General features: G+C 43.7%; 1 pseudogene; it reads right to left on the reverse strand.

Annotated features, from left to right (window-relative positions):
* Nucleotides 1–203: 203 nt before the first annotated feature.
* LOC117072181 lies at nucleotides 204–19,093 on the reverse strand (annotated as a pseudogene).
* Between the last annotated feature and the right edge of the window lie 4,994 nt (nucleotides 19,094–24,087).

The raw sequence follows: 24,087 nt of genomic DNA on the forward strand, positions 1-24,087 counted from the left end.
TCTGTTGCACAGGCTGGAGTGCAGTGATGCCATCTCGGCTCACTGCAACCTCCACCTCCCAGGTTCAAGGGATTCTCCTGCCTCAACCTCCTGAATAGCTGGGATTATAGGCGTGTGCCACAGGCCCGGCAAATTTTTTGTATTTTTAGTAGAGATAGGGTTTCACTATGTTAGCCAAGATGGTCGCCTCGGCCTCCCAAAGTACTGGGAATACAGGTGTGAGCCACTGCATCCGGCCTGCTTCCCATTTTCAACCAGTAAATAGTTGCCACTGATAAACTGACAGCCAGGATCTGTCAAGAATGCACAAGATATGTTATATAATACAACATGACTGTTCATAGCGGGAACAATCCCAGGAAATAACTTACATGTACTTCCTGATTTCATCATACAAGACAAGCACAAAAGCATCACCCATGCCTCTGAGAACATTGGACCGTGCACCCTTGAAAAAAACTTTGCCTCCTTCATCACCAGCAATCTTCCTCCAGCAGTCAAGTGTGCCTGTGTACATGATATCAGTTCCTTTGCACCCTGACTCCATCATCATGCAGCATTGAACGCTGTCAAATGGATGGGAAGTCAACCCAGCAATGGCAGTGACAGTCTGTGCGATCATCCAGCTGATGATGATGTTGGGTGTTCTTGGGATCCGGAAGCATTCCCTTTGCAGTGTCATAGATACTTAAGTAGGCAGCTGGGTAGATGACAATGCCCTGCACAGACTCGTTAAAGCCTTGGTACAGGCCCTTAATCCCATCAGTTTTGTAGATCTTAACCAGGCAGTCACTGAGGCCTCAGAATTCCCTTTCAGCTCTAGCTTTACCCGCATCAGCTGCTAGATAGGTACGGGCAAAATCAAGAGGATACACAAAACACAAGGATGTGGCCCCAGCGGCACCGCCTGATGCCAGATTCCCTGCAAAGTAGCTCCCAAACTGGGTCTCTTATCCACATCACCCAGGAATATCTGCTTGTATTTATCTTTGAAGGCCAAGTTGAGAGCCTGGGTGGGGAAGTATCTGATGACATTGACCAGGTTATGGTGCCAGAAGGACAGGACTCCCTGCTCCTTGGGAATATGGACCACGCAGTCTATAATGCCCTTGTATTGCATATCTGCAGTTATCTGCTTGCTGGCATGCTGTACCTCCAGTAGCAGCTTGACTCTCTCGATGGGCGCTACCCGCATCTTGGAGATGGCTGCTGCTACTACACCTGCCAGGAAGTCCTTGGTGAAGGACACAGCGGCATCTGTCAAGTTGAAAGGAAAGAGGAGGCAGGCTGCTGCAGGACGGGACTGGGCCTGGAACTAGCTTTCACGCCAGGGCTGCGGGGCGACAATATTAGTTTTTGTCAAATTCCAAAGCTTCATTTTTTTCCTCAGGTCCCTTTATAACTTCCCAATCTCTCTTCTTTGACTGCTCAAGATAAAACAAAAATATAATGCAAAAAATATTTCCATTCTTTTAACAAATAAAAACACCTAAATCAATTACTTTTTACCTTCATGGTTTTGATAATCTATTTGTCATGGGTCAATGAGACTTGATAGAAAAGTGGACTTCTGATCTGGTTTAAAGCCAAATCAAGGTTGTGTCTTGAGGAATTCTTGAAACTCCATGAATAACCCTGATGCTGTTAGGGAGGAATGAGATGACTGAGTCTAGTGAGAGTGCTATCACCTGAGCAGTGGGACCCAGCTACTTTGTGCAATCGACTGACAAAGTGGGTGGCCTGCAACTCAGAAAGTGTGCACTCACATTCTCATTCGAGTAGCTCTGCAAGGCTAGGACAGATAGGCATGACTCTATGCAATGGGCAGAGGAAATACATGGTGTGGTGTCAAAGTTCTGCACTTGGGGACTTGTCCTGGCTTACAGCCACCATCAAAGTGATATGAAGTGGGTGACATTTAGAGTGTTTTTTCCTTGTGCTAGACACTGTTCTAAGCATGCTATTCACAACAACTCAGTGAGGTGGGTTGTATTATTCCTCTCGTATCAGTCAAGATTCTCCAGAGAAACTGAACCAGTAGGATGTATGTGTGTATATATTTATCAGGTTGGTGCAAAACTAATGGCAATTTTTGCCATTACTTTTAATGGCAAAGACTGCAGTTAGTTTTGCACCAACTTAATATTTATATGTGGGTGTGTGTGTATGTGTCTATTTATATGTGTATATGTGAGTGTGTGTATATATATAGTTCCCTTGAATAAAGTCTGCCTTATTCTTTTTTTTTTTTTTTTTTGAGATAGGGTCTCTCTCTGTCACCCAGGCTGGAGTCTAGTTGTGTGATCATGGCTTACTGCAACCTCTATCCACCTCCTGGGCTCAAGTGATCCTCCCTACTCAGCCTCCCGTATAGCTGGGACCACAGGTGCCTGCTACCATGCCCAGCTAATTTTTTGCATTTTTGGTAGAGACGGGGCTTTACTGTGTTGCCCAGGTCTGAAACTCCTGAGCTCAAGTGATCCACCCACCTGGGCCTCCCAAAGTGCTGGGATTATAGGCATGAGCCACTGTGCCCTGTTTATTGTTCATTAACAAAGGTCACAGATAGTTTTTTTTAAACTAAATATGTACATATTATATATATGTACAAATGTATATATAAATAGCATATTTATTATATATTAATATATTATATAAATATATATCATATGTATAATACATATGAACTACTATTCTGCACCGTGGCCTAACTGGATGCAACTTCCTCAACTAAATGTGAGGTTTATATGTATACACATATGCATATGTGTGTATATATTATATATATGTTTAAAGAAAAATCTGCGACCTTTGTTAAAGAACAATAACGCAGACTTTAGGGGACTATAGAGACAGGTATGGGAACTACCAAAGTGGGGTTTTACAGTAGAGGTGAGAAACTGGGCTCAACTCTGAATACAACAAGGAAAAGTGGGAATTTATAGCCAAGGAACAGAGTTGGAATTCCAACCCAGGCTCCCCAGCACATGTCCTTAACTCCGTGCTGCACCACTGCCTAACTGGATGCAACTTCCTCAACTAAGTGTGAGGTTTATAATGCCTGCCTTTCTCTATTCACAGGATTCCTATCCTTAGTTATTTGCTTTTATTCTGTCTCATTCCAAATTGGATGTGCAGAGGCCCTGAGAAACCAAAGATAATTCCCATAAAAGTATTTTGAAGACTATTAAGGGAACAAAAGGAAATTAGCATTTACTGTGCACCTGTATGTGTCAGACACAATGCCAGGCACCTTCGCAGTTGTCAAATTTAGCACACACAATAAATAAGAATCCTCCATCAACTGAGATCCTTGGATGGCAGGACTAGACTTTGCTCTCCAAGTATCTTGGATGCTTTTCATGGGGTCTGGAGGAGTGTAGGTGCCCATTAAATGCCTATGAATGAATGGGGTTACTGACCAGTGATGTAACTTGAAGCCAGACAGTTGTTACTAGGAGCTTCTTGGGTGGGGCAAAGGATTTCATGTTGGATCCAATATCTTCCAGGAGATGAAAGAATGATCCCAGCTCATGTTGCTGTGGAGAGGGAAGGAGGAGTTTTCTCCAGAGAGCGGCTCACTGGGGAAAACATTTGCAGGTGATCTTGTTAAAATTATCCAGTCCTTTTGTGCAACACAATCCCCAGGCTGGAAAACACTGCCTCATATGTCATATGGACTTTATAAAACTTGTTCTTCCTGTAGGAAAGTCTCTCCACTTAATAGATACTGAATTCCTTTAATCCCCAGCCCTGGGAAGTGTCCCCCTGGAGAGAGGTAACATGCATAGGTTTCTGCTCTGTGGCTTGTTCCTTATCAATCCTTCCTCAGAGAAACAAGCAACAAAAATAGCCCCTGGCCTAACATGCAAGGGGCTTTGTGTTAGGTGCACGTATATCATGGAGTGGTTTGCATGCAGGCAATGTGCAGGTGGCTATTTCAGTGTTAGTGAAAGATAGCCTGGCAAACATTCAGGTCTGTGTCACCTGAGGCTCTGGGAGGACTGGGACTTTCTGAAGCTCCCAGGAGTTCTCTAAACTTTGGTCTCTTGATCTAAGAGAAATACTCTTCCTGGGTGGTGAAGAGGCATTGGCTTCTATTCCTGTGTCAGGAAGAAAGAGCATGAGGCTTTGGAGTTAACCACACTTGGTTTGGGTCTTGGCTGCGTTATTTTCTATCCGTTTGAGACAAGGCAAGTTACCTCCCTCTCCAGGTCTCAGTTTCCATACACATACACACTTATTCTCTCTCTCTCTTTCTCTCGATGATAATATATACATCAAATGGCAGTTTTGAGCATTACCATGAGACAAGATATGTATAGGACCAGCTTGTAGTAGGTACTCAGTACATATTGAGTCTCATTCTTTCCAGATCCACCACTAGGGATTGTCCCAATGCATGCAGTGGGGAGCCACTCCTCCCCTGCTGCTGTTTGAATCCGGATGAAATCTAGTTTAAACGGACACCAGGGCATTCTGAGAGGGGAGAGTGTGGTTGAAGGTACAGAAGTTGGGGAGGGTTGCCTGTGGAATGGGTTCTGGGAATTGTAGTAGATGCTGTCATGTCCTTGCAATATTCCCTTGGCCCATCCTGTAGGTCATGTGTAACTTGATGGAAAGTGTCCATATCATGCCAATGACTTCCTACCTCAAGCACATGATTCTTTCTGTTTAAAAGTTTTCTCTGACCTCATATGCATATTCTGCCTGAAAGTGCTGGGAAATTAACGTCTCCAGGAACAACTCTTAACCAATGGAGACAGGAGTTGATGGATAAAATCCAAGCTTTTTGCTCCTTGGTGGGAGACAGTTCTGAGCTGTGCTCTACAGTTTCTCAGAGGGTCTCCAGTGGGATTGAGCCCCAGTGGACCATAACAGCATGCAGTTATTAACACACCCACTTGCAGAGTTCAACATACTTCTCTGCCCCCTCACTTGCTTCCTGGGATGACCTCCAAAAGTACTTGTACACAAAGCTTTCTCAGGATCTGCTTTTGCAGGAACCCCAATCGAGAGAGAAACCTGTAGCCCAGTAGCCTTTAGGGATGTAGGTCCTGCTTATCCAACCTGGGCCAGCTCCATGCTAATCTCTTCTTTTTTTCTCACAAACTTCTGCTTCACTTCACAGCTGCTATCAGTTTTGTGGGAGGGGAGGGCCTCATGGCTTATGGAAAATAACACACTGTCCTTAATTCTCTCCTTTTCCTTGCTCCAGAAACAAGCCAAAAGCATTCCTTACCTTGAAAGAAAGAAACACCAGAAGAGGCCTTGTGCTTTACCAATCTTGACTGCAATTGTCAGGGTCCACTTATTATTATGATAATACTTGTGGGTTTCTTTTTATAAAATTTTTGCAACTGAAGGATCTCTCCTCTTGGAGTGAGGACTCTCTGCAATGTCTTTTTTCTTTTCTTTTCTTTTCTTCTTTTTTTTTTTTTTTTTTGAAACAGAGTCTCGTTCTGTTGCCCAGGCTGGAGCGCAGTAGTACAATCTCAGCTCACTGCAACCTCCGCCTCCCGGGTTCAAGCAATTCTCATGCCTCAGCCTCTTGAGTAGTTGGGATTACAGGCCCCTGCCACCATGCCCAGCTAATTTTTGTATTTTTAGTAGAGACAGGGCTTCGCCATGTTGTCCAGGCTGGTCTCGAACTCCTGACTTCAAGTGATCTACTTGCCTTGGCCTCCCAAAGTGATGGGATTACAGGCGTGAGCCACTGTGCCTGGCCTGACTCTACAATTTCTTTTCTTTCTTTTTTTTTTTGAGACGAAGTCTCACGCTGCAGGCCAGGCTGGAGTGCAGTGGCTCAATCTCGGCTCACTGCAACCTCAGCCTCCCAGGTTCAAAGGATTCTCCTACCTCAGCCTCCTGAGTAGCTGGGACTACAGGCACATGCCACCACACCCGGCTAATTTTTGTATTTTTAGCAGAGACAGGGTTTCACCATGTGGTCAGGCTGGTCTCGAACTCCTGGCCTCAAGTGATCCACCCACCTCAGTCTCCCAAAATGTTGGGATTACAGGCGTGAGCCACTGCACCCAGCCTGCAATTTCTTATACAACTGGGTGTAACTATTACAGTGGATTGTCCTTTACGGTCCTTTTTCTAGGAACTGCCTTTTCCTTCATCCATGGAATTAGAACAGAAGTTGGCATGTTAGCACAGAGTGACTCTCAATCCCTGGCTCCAGTTAATTTGTTCAGGGATTGGCATCTATATCAAGCTCAGCCAATAAGGGTCTTTCCAAATATTTTTGAATTTGGAACCAGAGAGACCTTGAATTCAGTCTCTGAAGCTGTGAGACACAAATCTCAGGAGCTGTCAGGAGCCAAGTTTCTTGCTATGTGACAAAAATCAGTCTGATTGGGAAAGAGTATTGTCAATATGCAAAGAGGAGCAAACATGAGTGATAAGGGAGAGCCCTGAGCACCATGGTTCTACTTCAACTATAGCCCAGCTACATCTTTGGATATTCTGTTCAGTTGGCTAAAAAGAGTTAACCCTTTCTTAGATGCTAAGAACCAATCAATTCCATGTTTTCCTTAAGCTGTTTGAATTGTGTTTCTGTCACTAGCAACCCAAAAGTCCTCAGTGATACAAAGATAAATTTTAAACTCTTAGAGATATATTGTCGGGGGCTCCAGCACTCCTTCTTCATAAGTCATTGTTGGGAAACCGTGGTGGACTTTATGGTATCTCTTTAACATCCAGCATACTCTTCTGCCATTGGAGAATAGCTATGCTGTGTGGGCAGTTTTCTGTAGCTCCAGGGAAGGGCCTGGATTGTTGAAGGCAATAATAATTATCCTAACCCCATATGCAGTAATTGTCAGAAATGGGCATGTGACTCAATTTGAGGAAGTTTGCTAGAGAATTCTGGGAAGTTTATTGACTCTTTAGAGAGACCCACAGGAGAATATGTTCTTTTCTTATTCAGGGCTATGTTTTCATATGTTGAGAGGCTGGAAACTATGGTAGCTATCTCTTTACCAGTCTGAGGATAAAGCAAAGACATGGAGAAGGTCAAAGAAATGGAGTTAGAACCACTCTGTCTGGTCTTCCAGTTTAGTGGGTCAACGCATTTTCTTATAATTTAAGCTAATTTGGATTGGGTATGTTTGTTCTGTTTTGTTTTGCTGCTGAAACCATGCTGACCAACACAAAACTCTCAGCCAATGAACCACAGAAATAGTCTGTATTCATATCAAGTCTTTGGTATCCAGAATCTGTTTCCCCTCTTCCATTTGTCCTATGTCATTCTCATTCTACTGGGATTGACCCCAGTTGATGGTTCCCTGGGGTGGGTGTTAAGCCATTTTTGTGTTCCTATAAAGAAATGCAGGAGACTGGGTAAGTTTTAAAGAAAAGAGGTTTTATTTTGGTTCACGTTTCTGCAGGCTGTACATGAAGCATAGTGCCAGCATCTGCTTCTGGTGAGGGCCTCAGGAAGCTTACAGTCGTGGTAGAAGGCAAAAAGGGAGCCAGCACATCACATGGTGAGAGAAGAGAGCAAGGTGAGAGGTGCCACACTGTTTGAAACAACCAAATCTTGTGTGAACCACCAGAGCAAGAACTCGCTCACCAACAAGGAGTTGGCACTAAGCCGTTAATGAGGGATCCGCCTCCATGATCCAAACACTTCCAACATGAGATTTGGAGAGGACAAACATCTAAGCTGTATCACCTTGTTTCAGAGCCTCTGACATTACTTTTGCAATTTGTAAAAAGTCCACATTTACTCCAGCTTCCATAAGTTGACTTCTGTGGAGGCTTGTTTCTTCCAGTATGTGTTGCAAAATGTTGAAGTCATTCTGTTTTTGCTTTTCTGGGAGTGCTTTTATCTGTTTGCCTGACTAAGAAGCAGTCTCTCCAATGTGCTGCTTTGTCTGATGCCTGTTTCCCACCGCAGTAAACTTTCTCTGCTTTGTTGCTGTAGTCTCTGTGGCAAGAAGAGACCCTTTCTGATAGCAGTCTTGGTGGGGAACAGAACTTGCCCCACCTCAACCCAACCCCATTGTACAACATCGTGATGTTTCCTGTGTAACATGGTCTACCCCTCTCTAGCAGCACTAGCACAAGGACATGCCCTGTGAACTTGAGGCTCTTAGTGCCTGGGCCACACAAGCACACAGGCCAGGCTTTTCCTGCCAATCATAAGGGAAGAAGCGACCAATATAACATGTGGGGAAGTTACAATAGTTGAGGAAACCTCAAAAATTCTAATGGTAGTGATTTTACAGTCTATGCTAAATATTAATGAGTTACTTTCTTTTAATGTTGTAGTCCTTTTCTTTGCTCACATGGAAAAAGAACGAGGTGGAACAGCATGTAGCATCCAAAAATAAGAATATCTCTTTCAGAGCTGGGCTCCCTGCCCCTAGCCAGGCCCCAAACCACCTCCCCAGCCCCTCCTCCTCCTCTTCCAGTGGCAGTGGCAGTGGCAGTGGCAGCTCTTTCCTTGCTCCTGCCATCACCACCTTGAGCATCCCCTGGCTCCACCAAGCTCCAGCTATGTCCAATATGGTGCTGCTTGGCAGCAGGTCACTGGGACTTGCCCAGAAAGTGGTGAAAAGGTGGGGGTTGGAGCTGGGCAAGGTGGTCACTAAGAAGTTCAGCAATCAGGAGGTTAGCATAGTGACTGGTGAAAGAATGAAAGACCAAGCTGTCTATGTCATTGAGAGTAGCCATGGGAAAATTAATGACACCTTGACATCTCTTGCTATGACCAATGTGTGCAAAGCCACATGGTCCTCTGGCATGAAGGCAGTACTCTCATGTTCTCCATATGCCCAATGAGATCAAAAGGACAAGAGTTATGCTGCAGTTTCTGCAAAACTTGTAGCCAATGTGTTTTCAGTAGCTGGGTTGGAGCATGTCAGTACTATGGATCTGCACACTGCTCAGATACAGGGATTCTTCATTATTGCTGTGAATGACTTACATGTGGAGCCTGCAGTTCTGCGGTGGACCTGAGAGAATATTGTAGACTGGAGGAACTGCAGCATTGTTTCACCCAAAGCAGGAGGAGCCAAAAAGACTCCACCATTCATGGACAGACCTAACATGGCTTGCCTTGCAGGAGAATTGTTGGAGTAGATAGGATGTTTCTGGTTGGTGATGTTAAAGATTGGGTGGCTGTTCTTGTGGATGACATACCCAATGCATGTGGCACAACACATGACTCTGCAGCCAAGCTACTGTCTGCTAGAACCACTAAAGTTTATACCACTTCAGCTCTGAGGCTTTTGATTTTACAAACACCATTCCCCAACAAGACAACACGAGTCTGCTCTATGATTCAGTTATTGATATTTCAGTGATTTGGGCTGAGTCAATCCAAAGATCACAAAACAGCAATTCTGTCTCTTACTTGTTTAGCCATGTTCCTGTATAGCTCCATGTATTGGTCTGTTTTCATGCTGCTAATAAAGACATACCTGACACTGGGTAATTTACAAAAGGAAGGTTTATTGGACTTACAGTTCCATGTGGCTGGGGAGGCCTCACAATCATGGCAGAAGGTGAAAGGCACGTCTCACATGATGGCAGACAAGAGAAGAGAGCTTGTGCAGGGAAACTCCCCTTTTAAAACAATCAGATTTTGTGAACTCCTTCACTATCACGAGAACAGTGCAGGAGAGACAGCGTTTCACTGTGTTGGCCAGGCTGATCTCGACCTCCTGACCTCAAGTGATCCACCTGCCTTGGCCTCCCAGAGTGCTGGGATGACAGGCGTGAACCACCGTGTTTGGCCTTGAATTTCTTAGAGAAATGGAAATATAGTTTTTGACCTGCTTATGAAGATACCTTGACAGGTAAATATAGACTAAACACAGAATTAGTTAAATGTAGTTCATTTAGAGATAAATATTCTGCTTTGAGATATTTAGAATCTAAGAATATACTGAACCAGTTTTAAAATAGTGATCTTCATACAGAACACATGACTTAAAAATCTGCATTGTCTTTCCTCGTCCTGAGAATTTATTATTTTATCATTACTTAACAGGACTTTTGTATTTTAAAGTATTTTATGCACAATGTGTATAGGCTGGATTTGGCCATACTCAGGGGCCAAGTTTTAAAGAGATTTGGGGGTTGCAATCCAACCCAGTTAATAAAGATCCTCTGTAAGCAGCTGATCCCAGTGTTTGCCCATCTTTTGCTTCTCATTGTTCTGGAAGCTATGATACCAACCACAGTTTTCTGATCATGTCTTAAGTCTGCTGAATGCAGAGAGGCTGAGGCTCTATCTAGTAAAATAAGGGAGTCAGAGAAATATGAACATGTGAAAGTCATTGAGGCCAGACTAAAATTACATCAATCAACTTACAAGTATTTATATTATACCATATTATATGTCAACAATATTCAGGAATAGTATATTGTGGTGTGTGTATAGAATACAGTGTTCCTCCAAAACTGTGCTAAAATATTTTAAATAAAATCATTTAGCAAACTAAAAATAAAACAGCAAAAAGAAGATCCCTTTCTTCTTAAGAATATCTTATTCCTTCTTACTGGGGCTTTCTTGGATGTTGTTCTAGTCAAGTGTTTTTCATGAGCTGAAAGAGGGAAGAGGCATATCAAAAATAGTTGGGATCCATGTAGAAGCTTGTATATGAATGTTTATAGCAGCGTTATTCAGCATAACCAAGAGATGGAAACAATCCATATGTCTATCAATAGATAAAATCAACAACTTGTGGTATATCCATACAATGGAATATTATTCAGCCATAAAAAGGAATGAGTAAAGTACTGATTTCTGCTATAACATAGATGAACCTTGAAATCATTACACTGTGAAAGAAGCCAGACAATAAAGGTCATATACTGTGATTCCTCTTATAGGACACATCCAGAACAGACAAAGTTGTAGAGATAGAACACAGGTTAAAGGTTATCAGGGGATGGGACTAAGGAAGAAGGGGGAGTGACTACTTAAAGGGCACAGGATGTTTTTATGGGGTGATAAAAAGTTTTGAAATTAGCGAGAGCCATTGGTTGTACAGCACTGTGAGCACACTAAATACCACTGAATTGTATATTTTAAAATGGCTAATTGTGTGTTATGTGAATTTCATCTTAAGTTTTTTAAAAGTTGAAAAGGCTTTTAAAAAATGTGAGCTCTTATCACCCCCACCCTGCACATTCTGATTTGCCTCCTAGGGAGCATACTAACATGTAAGTCTCACTTTATAAGGGATGTGAGGTGACTACCTGGCTTAGAGTGACTCATCATCACTTATTACGCACTTTGGAAACTTGAGAGCAGTGCATTTTGGGCAATTTGCTGATTACTTTAGGCAATCCTAATGCTGAGCCCCGTGGATCGCAAGAAATAGCAGGTGATTAGAACAGAAGCAATTACTCTCAGAAAAGCATCATTAATTTCAAAAGCTCTCATCCTGAGATATGTGGCTAAGTGGGGACAAATTAGGATGCTATCTAGAGGAGAGAAAGTGAAGTAGTTTCCCTCTCTTTAGGACAGAAAGGAAACCTAATGTCATCTGTTCCAAGTAGTTAACCCTCCTCTGGGGGTGGGAATGGCAGACTTGGGATTGACCGGTTGTAGGAAGGTCAGCTGTGGGAGGCCTAGGGTCTGTATCAATTCTACTTTAAGCTGCTGAATTCGTTTTTTTCTTGCTTTGTCTCCTCCACAATGAAAATAGTTGTTTCATGTTTCCCATTTGTCTGCATCACAGTGCCTTTCTGGGGTTTAATTAATACCATAGAAAAGGCAGGAAACATTCTAAGGAGACTGGGCTTCTAGGGTCTCTTTTGGAATCCACTGTGTCCAGCCACAAGTCTTATCCTTTTTCTGCATTCTGCTCTTCAGTAAAGCAAATCAAAGCAAAGGAAGGTCACCTTCTTCTTAACAAGGTACTCAAAGCTTTTGGGCAGTGTGCTCTTTTACTCTCCACTTCTGGAACTCCACCCAGGCAGGACATAAGACAAAAACAAAGACAGAAAACAAAATGCAAACCTCAATCACTAATGAATGCAGTGAGAGTTTGTCAAGATTATCCACATGACTACGTAGGTAGTAGTTGCTGTCTCTCTGAGGCTTAAAATTACACATATTGGGCACATAGTGTGTACTGGACTTTGGACTATGTTCTTTCACAAAGATTATGTCATTGAATGATATTTTGAGGCATTACTGTCCCCTCTTTACAGAAGAGGAAACAAAGATGCAAATAGAGTGTATGAGAAGCCTTACATCTCATAGCCAGGATTTAAATGCAAGTTTTAAACTCCAAATCTACTGCTTTTTCTACATCATAATATGTACATAGGTGACTTTTCTTTGGGTCATGACTTAGTGGTTGTACCTACGCTTTCTCTTCTGATCTTTCTCTTTCTAGCTCCAATAATAGAATTCCCACTCCTTCCAAAGAAATAGCTCTACATTTTATTTGATAGCCTGGAGTAATGTAACTTCTGCCTCCATCTTCTCATTGAAACACTCTGCAGAGTTGGGTTTCCAAAATAAATGTGCATAGTTTATGTTCTTACTGGACCTCTCCATGGAGGTTGCTCTCTGGAACACCACTTGCTCCTCCTGTGTTGCCTTGTCCTGCCTTCTTCTGGTCCTCCTCTCTCTCTGAGTGTTCCTCCTCAGTCTCCTTTGAGGGTTCCTCTTTCACCCAGAATGATCAACAGTAAAAATGTCCATGAACTATGAAGAGAAGCCCCCATCACCACTCACAGTTACCTAGTGGTTGCACATCAGTGCATTTCCCAAAGTCTGGATGATTCAATAGCACTGCCCAAAGAGCGAGTTCCTGGTCTAGGCTGGGACCTAGTCTGTCTTCTCCACTTCTGAATCCTCACTGCTTGGTCCATCATTGGTATAGAAGGAAGTATTTGCTGAGTAAATTGAAATAATAATGAGTAGGAGGTCTTCTAATAAAGAGTCCACTTTGGCCAGGCATGGTGGCTCACGCCTGTAATCCCAGCACTTTGGGTGGCCGAGATGGGCGGATCACAAGGTCAGGAGATCGAGACCATCCTGGCTAACTTGGTGAAACCCCGTCTTTACTAAAAATACAAAAAATTAGCAGGGCGTGGTGGCGGGCGCCTGTAGTCCCAGCTACTTGGGAGGCTGAGGCAGGAGAATGGCGTGAACCCGGGAGGCGGAGCTTGCAGTGAGCCGAGATCGCGCCACTGCACTCCAGCCTGGGCCACAGAGCGAGACTCCATCTCAAATGGCCAGAAGTGTTTAGAGCCTTCCTAGGCAACTGTGAAGAGTGCCATGTGACTACCATATTGGGTAGAAGGTTGGAGGAACTGTTGAAGGTGAGGTTGGGAAGTGTGAAAGACTCAGAAAGGGCCAAAAAAAAAAAAAAAAAGAAGAGAAAAAATATTACCAAGATGACTGGGTGCCTTACGGAATGTTGAGCATTGTCTAGTGCACTTTTCCATAATATCTGGTTCTACAGTGGTCTGCAACTTTCAATGTTTGAACTCTTTTACCACTTTGTAAGTTGTAGAAAACTGATAGTAATGCAAATTAATCTTTTTTATGGAAGTGAAATGAATTTTGTCAGGTAGGTGACATCGATTCCCTGCCTGCCCCACCCCCAAACCCTACCATGGAAGCATTCAGATTTGCATCTATTAACAAATTCATTTTAGTATTCTTTATTGCCTATATATGTGTCTGCTCTGTAGACACACCTTTGAACTGGGCTTTAACACGTTACTAGTTCCTCGTATTAATGAGCAACATATAATCTTTGACGCATGTTCTTTTTATGTTTGCATGAGAGTCATGATTTTACCTTTTCATAGAGAATTATCCTTTAATAGAAAGTAGATGACAATTAGGCTCTGAAGGACCTTAAAAGCCACTTTAAAGGTTTTAGCTTTTATACAGTGTCAGAGGATTTTAAAGCTGAAACAAAATGGATTTAGATTTGTGTTTTTGGACAAACACTTTGGAGTACGCAGGGTTGGGGTAGAGAGACCAGCTATTGGGCCATTGCTGGAGTCCACTTAGGAGAAGATGAGAGAAGAAATAGGACACAATTTGAACCTTAGAATGTAGAGTGATGCCTGATGCTTCAAAAATACTTACTGAAGGAATAAAGAAGTGAGTGAACTTACTAACTTTAGGAAAGGCAAATAAGAGAGGCATTTCTGAGGGCAAATTTAAATTAGGTACACTCACTACCTTCCAGACTCAATAATTTAAACCTTATGATCAGATTCTTTGGGTTTATATTTTCACTTGTCCTTATTCATACTTTTTATTTTTTTCTGGTAGCATCAAGTAACAGATCTTCTTCTTTTTTCTTTTTCTTTTTTGAGACGGAGGCTTGCTCTGTTGCCTGGGCTGGAGTGTCGTGATGTGATCTCGGCTCACTGCAAGCTCCGCCTGCTGGGTTCACGCCATTCTCCTGCCTCAGCCTCCCAAGTAGCTGGGACTATAGGCACCCGCCACCTTGCCTGGCTAATTTTTTGTACTTTTAGTAGAGATGGAGTTTCACCATGTTAGCCAGGATGGTCTCAATCTCCTGACCTTGTGATCTGCCCACCTTGGCCTCCCAAAGTGCTGGGATCACAGGCGTGAGCCACTGTGCCCGGCTGTAGCAGACCTTCTTAACTACAGGTACTCTAAAATTCTCTTTAACTCAATTTTATACTTACTTTCACAATTTTATGCTGTTTCTGTTGATTCAGAGAGTCTTTAGGCCACAGAGTCTCACAGTTGTCCTCCCTCCAGAGAATTATGCTCCCTAGAGAGGTAAGTGAAAAAAATGTGCACTTTGAGGTTGTAGACAGCAACAATGGGTCCAATGAGCCACTCACTGTGTAGTCTCCTCTTACATCAACAGCATGTGGCTTTTGGGTCAATGGGACATTAGCAGGCATGATGCAAGCAGGGGCTGGATCATGTACATTGGAGCTTGTCCCCTAGAGCAATCTCTTTTGGAACCCAGCTACCATGCTGTACTGAAGTCTAGGCCATTCTGTTGTAGAGTGAGACCACATGGGAGAAGAGCTGGAGTTGGAGACACTCATGGAAGGCCATGTGAAGGAGGTGGGGATTCCTTGCTAAGCTTCCTGCTGGATATAAGCTGTGTGCATGACCTCAGCCAACACTGGATGGAGCAGAACTTCCCAGTCAACCCATAGACTTAGAAGAAATGATAAATCATTGTAGCTTTAAACCACTATGTTTCTGTTTCTCTCTCTCTCTCTCTCTCTCTCTCTCTCTGTGTTTCATGTAACAACAGGAAACTAAAACACAGGGTGAGAGTAGCTTGCCTAGAAGGTGACCAGGAAGAGCACATCTGAGCCAAATTTACTGTTTGAAAAAAATCTCAATCAATGCTTCCTGTGGTTTTGTTCAGTTGTAGTTCCTATCTGCAGTAAGGTAGTGTCTTAGTCTATTTGGATTGCTATAAGACTGGGTAATTTATAAAGAAAGAGGTTTATTCAGCTCATGGTTCTGCAGGTTGTACAAGGGATCTGGCAACAGCATGTGCTTCTGGTGAGGGCTTCAGGAAGTTTCCAATCATGGGGGAAGGGGGATGGGAGGGGACATCACATACAGTGAGGGGAGACACCATGCTCCCCTTCTTCTCCTCATTCTCCTCCTTCCCCTCCTCCTTCCTCCTCCCTCCTCCCTCCTCCTCTTCCTCCTCTTCCTCCTCCTCCTCCTCCTCCTCCTCCTCCCTCCTGCTCCCTCCTCCTTCCTCCTCCCTCCTCCTCCCTCCTCCTCCCTCCTCCCTCCTCCTCCCTCCTCCTCCTTCTCCCTCCTCCTCCTTCTCCCTCCTCCTCCTCCTTCTCCTCCTCCTCCTCTTCCTCTTCTTCCTCTTCCTCTCCCTCTCCTTCTCCTTCTCCTTCTCCTTCTCCTTCTTCTTTTCTTCTTCTTGTCTTGATAGAGTCTAGCTCTGTTGCTCAGGCTGGAGTGCAGTGGTGTGATCTCGATTCACTGTGACCTCCACCTCTCTGGTTCAAGTGATTCTTGTGTCTCAGCATCCTGAGTAGCTGGGTTTACAGGTGTGCACCACCATGCCCAGCTAATGTTTTTGTATTTTTAGTAGAGATGAGTTTTTGCTCTGTTGGTCAGGATGGTCTCGAACTCCTGGCCTCAAGTGATCTGTCCATTCCCAAAGTTCTGGGATTACAGGCGTGAGTCACCACACCTTGCCCACCATGCTCTTCTAAACAACCAGCTATTACATTAACTAATAGAGTGAGAACTTACTCATTACCATGGGGATGGCACCAAGCCATTCATGAGAGATCCACCTCCATGATCCAAACACCTCCCATTTGGCCTCATCTCCAACATTGGGACCAAATTTCAATATAAGATTTGAAGAGGACAAATATCCAAACCATCTTAGGTAGCAAGTGCACCATCTCTCAGCAGGCTAAGCTCAGCTCTCAGCAGGCTAAGGTTAATGGGTCTTTGAGTGCTTCATTTACTTTATTCTCTGCCTGTTCTGCCTGGGTCATAATGGAGGGAAAGATACCATGGCAAGCTCTCAGGCACAGCAGATTCTAGAGGGACATCAATAATTGACTGTCTATGTCAGACAGGTACCTGAAAAGTTGGTGTCACCATAGCAAGCTTTTGAGGGGTGTGGGGGATTGGATCCGTTTGGCTAATTAATAATGATATTTAATACACACATATGCCTGCATAGAAAAGTTTGAACATGAAATTAGAGCTAATTAAAATAGAACATGACAACCTGAACTGACTTTGTCTTGTTCTTGCTTTGGGTATATTTTTTATATCACAGGGAAAGGACTTTCAATTGTAAAAGTTAGCTACCCTTGGGTGACCTAAAAAACGAATACCTGTCTAAAGATACAACAATCAATGCTCCCCTTTATTTCCTTTCTTTCTTTCTTTTTTTTTTTTTTTTGAGATGGAGTCTTGCTCTGTCACCCAGGCTAGAGTGTACAGTGTCAATCTCGGCTCACCGTAACTTCCGCCTCCCAGGTTCAGGCAATTCTCTCACCTCAGCCTCCTGAGTAGCTGGAATTACAGGTGCCTGCCACCATGCCTGGCTAATTTTTGTAATTTTAGTAGAGATCCGTTTTCTTTTTTTTTTTTTTTTTTTTGAGACAGAGTCTCGCTCTGTAGCCCAGGCTGGAGTGCAGTGATGCGATCTGGGCTCACTGCAAGCTCCGCCTCCCGGGTTCCCGCCATTCTCCTGCCTCAGCCTCCCGAGTAGCTGGGACTACAGGCGCCCGCCATCTCACCCGGCTAGTTTTTTGTATTTTTTTAGTAGAGATGGGGTTTCACCGTGTAGACCAGGATGGTCTCGATCTCCTGACCTCGTGATCCACCCGTCTCGGCCTCCCAAAATGCTGGGATTACAGGCTTGAGCCACCGCGCCCGGCCAGAGATCCGTTTTCACCACGTTGGCCAGGCTGGTCTTGAACTCCTGACCTCAGGTGATCTTCCAGCCTTTGTCTCCCAAAGTGCTGGGATTACAGGCGTGAACCACCATGCCCGGCTTCCCTTTTCATATTTCTTACCGAATTACCACTTTAATCTTCACACTTTATTCCTTTGCTCTCCTTCTTATCCTAATTATTAATATATATAATATTGAATGGAAATTTTAGTTGCTTTGCTTGAGGAAGAATATTTGGTTACAGACCCATGAACTGCTGTTGGACTTTTGTTTGGTTGAGTGGATAAAGTAAGCTGAAAGCAATAGCAGACAACTCGGGGCAATTTTTGCTGAGGATATGTGAAGGAAAGACAGAGGAGTGGTGGTGAGCTATCAGAGTGATAGCTTTGGAAGGGTTGTTCAAGGCAGAATTATTAGAGTGAAGGGCTCAGCAGAGGCTCTTCACTCTGTTTCTGTTTCTGTGAGATCTCCTGTAAAATATCCACAACTAGTAAATTTGTTGTGGAATTGTGGTCTGTCTTGAGATGCATTAAAGAAGTCCTGAGTCCTTGGGTGTGGGATATAGCAGAGACTGCCTCTGGAGATCCACATCATTGGGATTCCATGGGGGAATGTTTGTGGCAAGAATTTCAGCATAATGAGCAGAAACTGGCCCTCCCACAGAGTCTTTTCCCCTCTCATTAAGAAGAGTGGTCCTCCTTTCTTCTGTGAGCAGGCCAAATGGATTTGATTATCAAGGGCCAAATTCACGGGAAGAGAAGGGTAATGAATAGGTTGGGGCACTGTTGCTTTGCCTAACCTTGTTAAAAGAAGCCCAGTTTTGTTTGGAAGGCAACTCCTAGCCCCAGGTGAGAAATCAGGATTAAAGTAATTACAGTATCCTATTTATCTTTGCCAGTGACTGGTTTAGGGAACTGAGCATATGACCTAATTCTGGCCTGTGAGATACAAGGGGGGATGTTTGCTGGGTGACTTTCAATTTTCTTCTGTAATAAGAGAGGTTTGTATTACCAGAAGGTCCTTTCCCACCAGTCCTCTTCCTTCCTACTTGGATTACTATGGTGTGAGGATGTCATGCCTGGAGCTTTGGCAGCCATTTTGTGACCCTGAGATGAAGGCCCATACAATTGCAAGGAGGTTACACAACCTTAGAGCTACCTATCTCTAGACATTTTGTCAGGTGAAACGAATGGATACATTTGTGGTTAAGCCCCTGTTAGTCAGGTCTTCTGTTATGTGCAGCTGATATAGAACCCAAGTGCTCCTCCTCCTTTGGTCATAGGCTAGATGAAGTTAGATGCTTTAGTTCTTTTTTTTTTTTTTTTTTTTTGAGGCGGAGTCTCGCTCTGTCGCCCGGACTGGAGGGCAGTGGCAGGATCTCAGCTCACTGCAAGCTCCGCCTCCCGGGTTCCCGCCATTCTCCTGCCTCAGCCTCCCGAGTAGCTGGGACTACAGGCGCCGCCACCTCGCCCGGCTAGTTTTTGTATTTTTAGTAGAGACGGGGTTTCACCGTGTTCGCCAGGATGGTCTCGATCTCCTGACCTCGTGATCCGCCCGTCTCGGCCTCCCAAAGTGCTGGGATTACAGGCTTGAGCCACCGCGCCCGGCCGATGCTTTAGTTCTTACCTTGTGGGCAGAGTTGGAGTTTCCAAGTTGCAGCCTGAGGCAGCTGCAGAATTGAGGTAGTGCTCTGGGGTCATGAAGGGTTTGCTTTTGTTGCTAGGCAGCACGCTGGGGTCTGGTCCTTACAGAGCGCTTTCTCTCTCTCTCTCAGCATTCTTTACCTGTCTCCATACTCCCTCCCTCCATCTTCCAGGAACTGTCTCTGCCTGTGGGGATGGACAGTAGCTTCTAGCCTAGAGGAGCCCTTTGAGGTAGGTCACACTCCAGTTGGAGTTGGGTGTGTGCCACTTTGGTGGGGATCCTTTCAACTTGGACAGGGCCCGCCCGACCCATAGCTCATGGGCATAGATGCAGTGCACCACCCGCAATCACCTCAGGTCACCTCTGATGAATATTCCAGCCATGGAGTGATCTGACCCCTTCCTTCCAACCAACATCATCTTCTTCCGTGCCATGCCACACACATTAACCTCCAGGAACATTTGTGTGTCTTCTTTTGAAAAATGTCTGTTCAGATCTTTTGCCCATTTTTAATTAGATCATTAGATTGTTTTTCCTATAGAGTTGTTTGAGTTCCTTATATATTCTAGTCATTAATCCTTTGTCAGATGGATAGTTTGCACATATTTTTCCCCGTTCTGTGGGTTGTTTTTCACTTGGTTGATTGTTTCCTTTGCAGTCATGGCTATAGCATTTTTCTTAAACTTTTATTTTAGGTCCAGGGGTACACGTACAGGTTTGTTAATACAGGCAAACTCATGTCATGGGGGTTTGGTGTACAGATTATTTCGTCACCCGGGTATTCAGCATAGTACTCCATAGTTATTTTTCCTGATCCTCTTCCTCCTCGCACCCTTCTCCCTCAAAGAGACCCCAGTGTCTGTTGTTCCCCTCTTTGTGTCCATTGGTTCTCTCTCTCTCTCTTTTTTTTTTTCCTGAGACAGAGTCTCGCCCTGTTGCCCAGGCTGGAGAGCAGTGGCATGATCTCGGCTCACTGCAACCTCCGCCTCTCAGGTTTAAGCAATTCTCCTGCCTCAGCCTCCTGAGTAGCTGGGATTACAGGTGTTCACCACGATGACCAGCTAATTTTTGTATTTTTGGTAGACATGGGGTTCCACCATGTTGGCCAGGCTGGTTTCAAACTCCTGACCTCAAGTGATCCACCCGCCTCAGCCTCCCAAATTGTTGGGATTACAGGCGTGAGCCACCATATCCGGCCCAATTCGTTCTCATTATGTAGCTCCCACTTAAAAGTGAGAACATGTGGTATTTGGTTTTTTGTTCCTGCATTAGTTTCCTAAGGATAATGACCTCCAGCTCCTGCATATCCATGTTCCTGAAAAGGACATGATTTCATGGCTTTTTTATGGCTGCATAGTATTCTGTGGTGTATATGCACCACATTTTCTTTGTCCAATATGCTATTGATGGCCATTTAGATTGATTCCGTGTCTTCGCTATTGTGAATAGTATTGCAGTGAACATTCACATGCATGTGTCTTTATGGTGGAATGATTTATATTCCTCTAGGTATATACCCAGTAAAGGGGTTGCTGGGTCAAATGGTAGTTCTGATTTTAGTTCTTTGAGGAATCACCATACTGCTTTCCACAATCGTTGAACTAACTGACACTCCCACCAGCAGTGATAAGTATTCCCTTCACTCTTCAACCTCACCAGCATCTGTTTGTTATTTATTTATTTATTTATTTATTTTGAGGTGAAATCTCACTCTGTCACCCAGGCTGGAGTGCAATGGTGTCATCTTGGCTCACTGCAACCTCCACTTCCCAGGTTCAAGCAATTCTCCTGCCTCAGCCTCCTGAGTAGCAGGGATTACAGATGTGTGCCACCACACCTGACTAATTTTTGTATTTTTAGTAGAAACGGGATTTCACCATGTAGGTCAGGCTGGTCTCAAACCCCCGATCTTGTGATCCACCCACTTCGGCCTCCCAAAGTGCTGAGCCACTGTGCCCAGCCTATTTTTTTGACTTTTTAGTAATAGCCATTCTGGATGGTGTGAGATGATATCTCATTGTGGTTTTAATTTGCATTTCTCTAATGATTAGTGATAATGAGCATTTTTTCATATGCTTGTTGGCTGCACATATGTCTTCTTTTGAAAAGTACACGTTCATATCCTTTGCCCACTTTTATTTATTTATTTATTTATTTATTTATTGAGACAGAGTCTCACTCTGTCACCCAGGCTGGAGTGCAGTGACGCGATTTCAGCTCACTGCAAGCTCTGCTTCCTGGGTTCATGCCATTCTCCTGCCTCAGCCTCCCAAATAGCTGGGACTACAGGCGCCCTCCACCACGCCTGGCTAATTTTTTGTATTTTTAGTAGAGATAGGGTTTCACCATGTTAGCCAGGATGGTCTCAATCTCCTGACCAGGATGGTCTCGATCTCCTGACCTCGTGATCTGCCCGCCTCAGCCTCCCAAAGTGCTGGGATTACAAGCATGAGCCACCATGCCTGGCCCTTTGCCCAGTTTTTAATGGTGCTGTTTTTTTCTTGTAAACTTGTTTAAGTTCCTTATAGATTCCGGATATTAGACCTTTGTCAGATGTATAGTTTGCAAATACTTTCTCTCATTCCATAGGTTGTCTGTTTACTCTGTTGATAGTTTCTTTTGCCATGCAGAAGCTCTTGAGTTTCATTAGATCCCATTTGTCAATTTTTGCTTTTGTTGCAATTGCTTTTGGTGTCTTTCTTCATCATGAAATATTTACCAGTTCCTATATTCAGGATGGTATTTCCTAGATTATCTTCCAGGGTTTTTATAGTTTTAGCTTTTACATTTAAGTCTTTAATCCATCTTGAGTTGATTTTTATAATGGTATAAGGAAGGGAGGGTCCAGTTTCAGTCTTCTGTATATGGCTAGAAAATTATTGCAACACCATTTATTAAATAGAAAGTCCTTTTGCCATTGCTTGTTTTTGTCAGCTTTGTCGAAGATCAGATGGTTGTAGGTGTGCAGCCTTATTTCTGGGCCTCCATGCTGTTCTATTGGTCTGTGTGTCTGTTTTTATACCAGTACCATACTGTTTGGGTTACTACAACCCTGCAGTAGTTTGAAGTCAGGTCATGTAATGCCTCCAGCTTTGTTCTTTTTGTTTAGGACTGTCTTTGCTATTAGGGCTCATTTTTGGTTCCATATGAATTTTTTTTTTTTTTTTGAGAAGTCTTGCTCTCTTGCCCAGGTTGAAGTGCAGTGGCGTGATCTCGGCTCACTGCAAACTCCACCTCCCGGGTTCACACCATTCTCCTGCCTCAGTCTCCCGAGTAGTTGGGACTACAGGCGCCCGCCACCACACCTGGCAAATTTTTTGTTTTTTTAGTAGAGATGGGGTTTCACCGTGTTAGCCAGAATGGTCTCGATCCCTTACCTCGTGATCCACCCGCCTCGGCCTCCCAAAGTGCTGGGATTACAGGCGTGAGCCACTGCGCCTTGCCGGTTCCATATGGATTTTAAAATAGTTTTTCCTCATTTTGTGAAGAAAGTCATTGGTAGTTTAATAGGAATGGTATTGAATCCACAAATTGCTTTGGGCTGTATGGCCATCTTAATGATATTTATTCTTCCTATCCATGAGCATAGAATGTTTTTCCACTTGTTTGTGTTATCTCTGATTTCTTTGAACAGTGTTTTGTAATTGTCATTGTCATTGTCATTTTATGACCCTGGTTAGCTGTATTCATAGGTATTTTATTCTATTGGCTACGGCATTTTTTTAACACACAAGTCATTTAACCTTTCTGTGTCCCAGCTTCCACACTGACAGATAATTATATCTACATTTGATTGCTATTGTGGAAACCAGATGAAGTGAAAATGCCCAGGTCTCAATTGGGCATTGCTGCTTCTCTTGCATTGACCTCCTGCTCGAGTTATGCAGGTTATATGAGGGTTTAAGGAATTTGGCTTAGGGCGGGTCAAGTATTTTTAGTGTGTTGAGTAATAACAAAAAGAATGTTCAAGGCCCTAGCTGAGTGCAAACCTGCAGAGGAAAACATGCAGCTGGCTGGGTCACAGAGGGGTTAGGCCCCTTGTGTTTTTCAGTCAGAACAGAGAAAAAAGTGGGAAGAACCCGGGGACCCCACAACATGATATGATGTATGTTAACATTTGTTACCATTTACTAGAGGCCAGTGCTTTAGGTACAGAGTTCAATGGCAATTGAACTAGAGTTCAATTATCCTCACCCATTATACAGATGAAGAGCTGAAGGATAGAGAGGTGAGATAATGGCCCAGCATCACACAGCTGGTAAATTGCAGAGTTGGACTTTGAATCTAGGTATCTGTTACCAGAATCCCTGCTCTGAACAATAAGCCAAGTGTTGCATTTAACATACTGCCCATAATATAGGAAGTGCTGGGGAAAGATTACCTTTGAGTATAATCATTTATAAATGCACATTAAGTCTGTAGTACCATTAGATGGATTTCTTTAAAATTCCTTAAAGTGCCCCAAAGATGGTAAAATAAGATAATGCAAACTAGCAGATGTAAAGACACTCAGCAGTGTTAAAAGTTGGTTTTAGTTTATAAGATAATTTGTATAGTCATACCTTGAAGATATTGTAGGTTTGATTCCAAGCCACTGCAATAAAAATGCATATCACAATAAAGCAAGTCACTTAAGGTTTTCGGTTTCCCAGGGCATTAGGCTAGGTGTGGTGGCTTACATCTGTAATCCCAGCACTTTGGGAGGCCAATGTGGGCAGATCACCTGAGGTCAGGAGTTCAAGACTAGACTGGCCAACATAGCAAAACCCCGTCTCTACAAAAATACAAAAATTAGCCAGGTGTGGTGGTGCACGCCTGTGATCCCAGCTACTCAGGAGGTTAAGGCAGGACAATCGCTTGAACCTGGGAGGTGAAAGCTGCAGTGAGCCGAGATGGTGCCACTACACTCCAGCATGGGTGACAGAATGAGACTCCATCTCAAAAAAAAAACAAAAAGTTATGTTTATTCTATAGTGTAGTCAATTAAGTATGCAATAGCATTATGTTTTAAAAACCCAACATAAACAAATACTTTTTAAAAATATGAATA

Source organism: Trachypithecus francoisi, unplaced genomic scaffold (assembly GCF_009764315.1).
Source record: "Trachypithecus francoisi isolate TF-2019V2 unplaced genomic scaffold, Tfra_2.0 Lachesis_group4, whole genome shotgun sequence".
NCBI classification, from domain to species: domain Eukaryota; kingdom Metazoa; phylum Chordata; class Mammalia; order Primates; family Cercopithecidae; genus Trachypithecus; species Trachypithecus francoisi.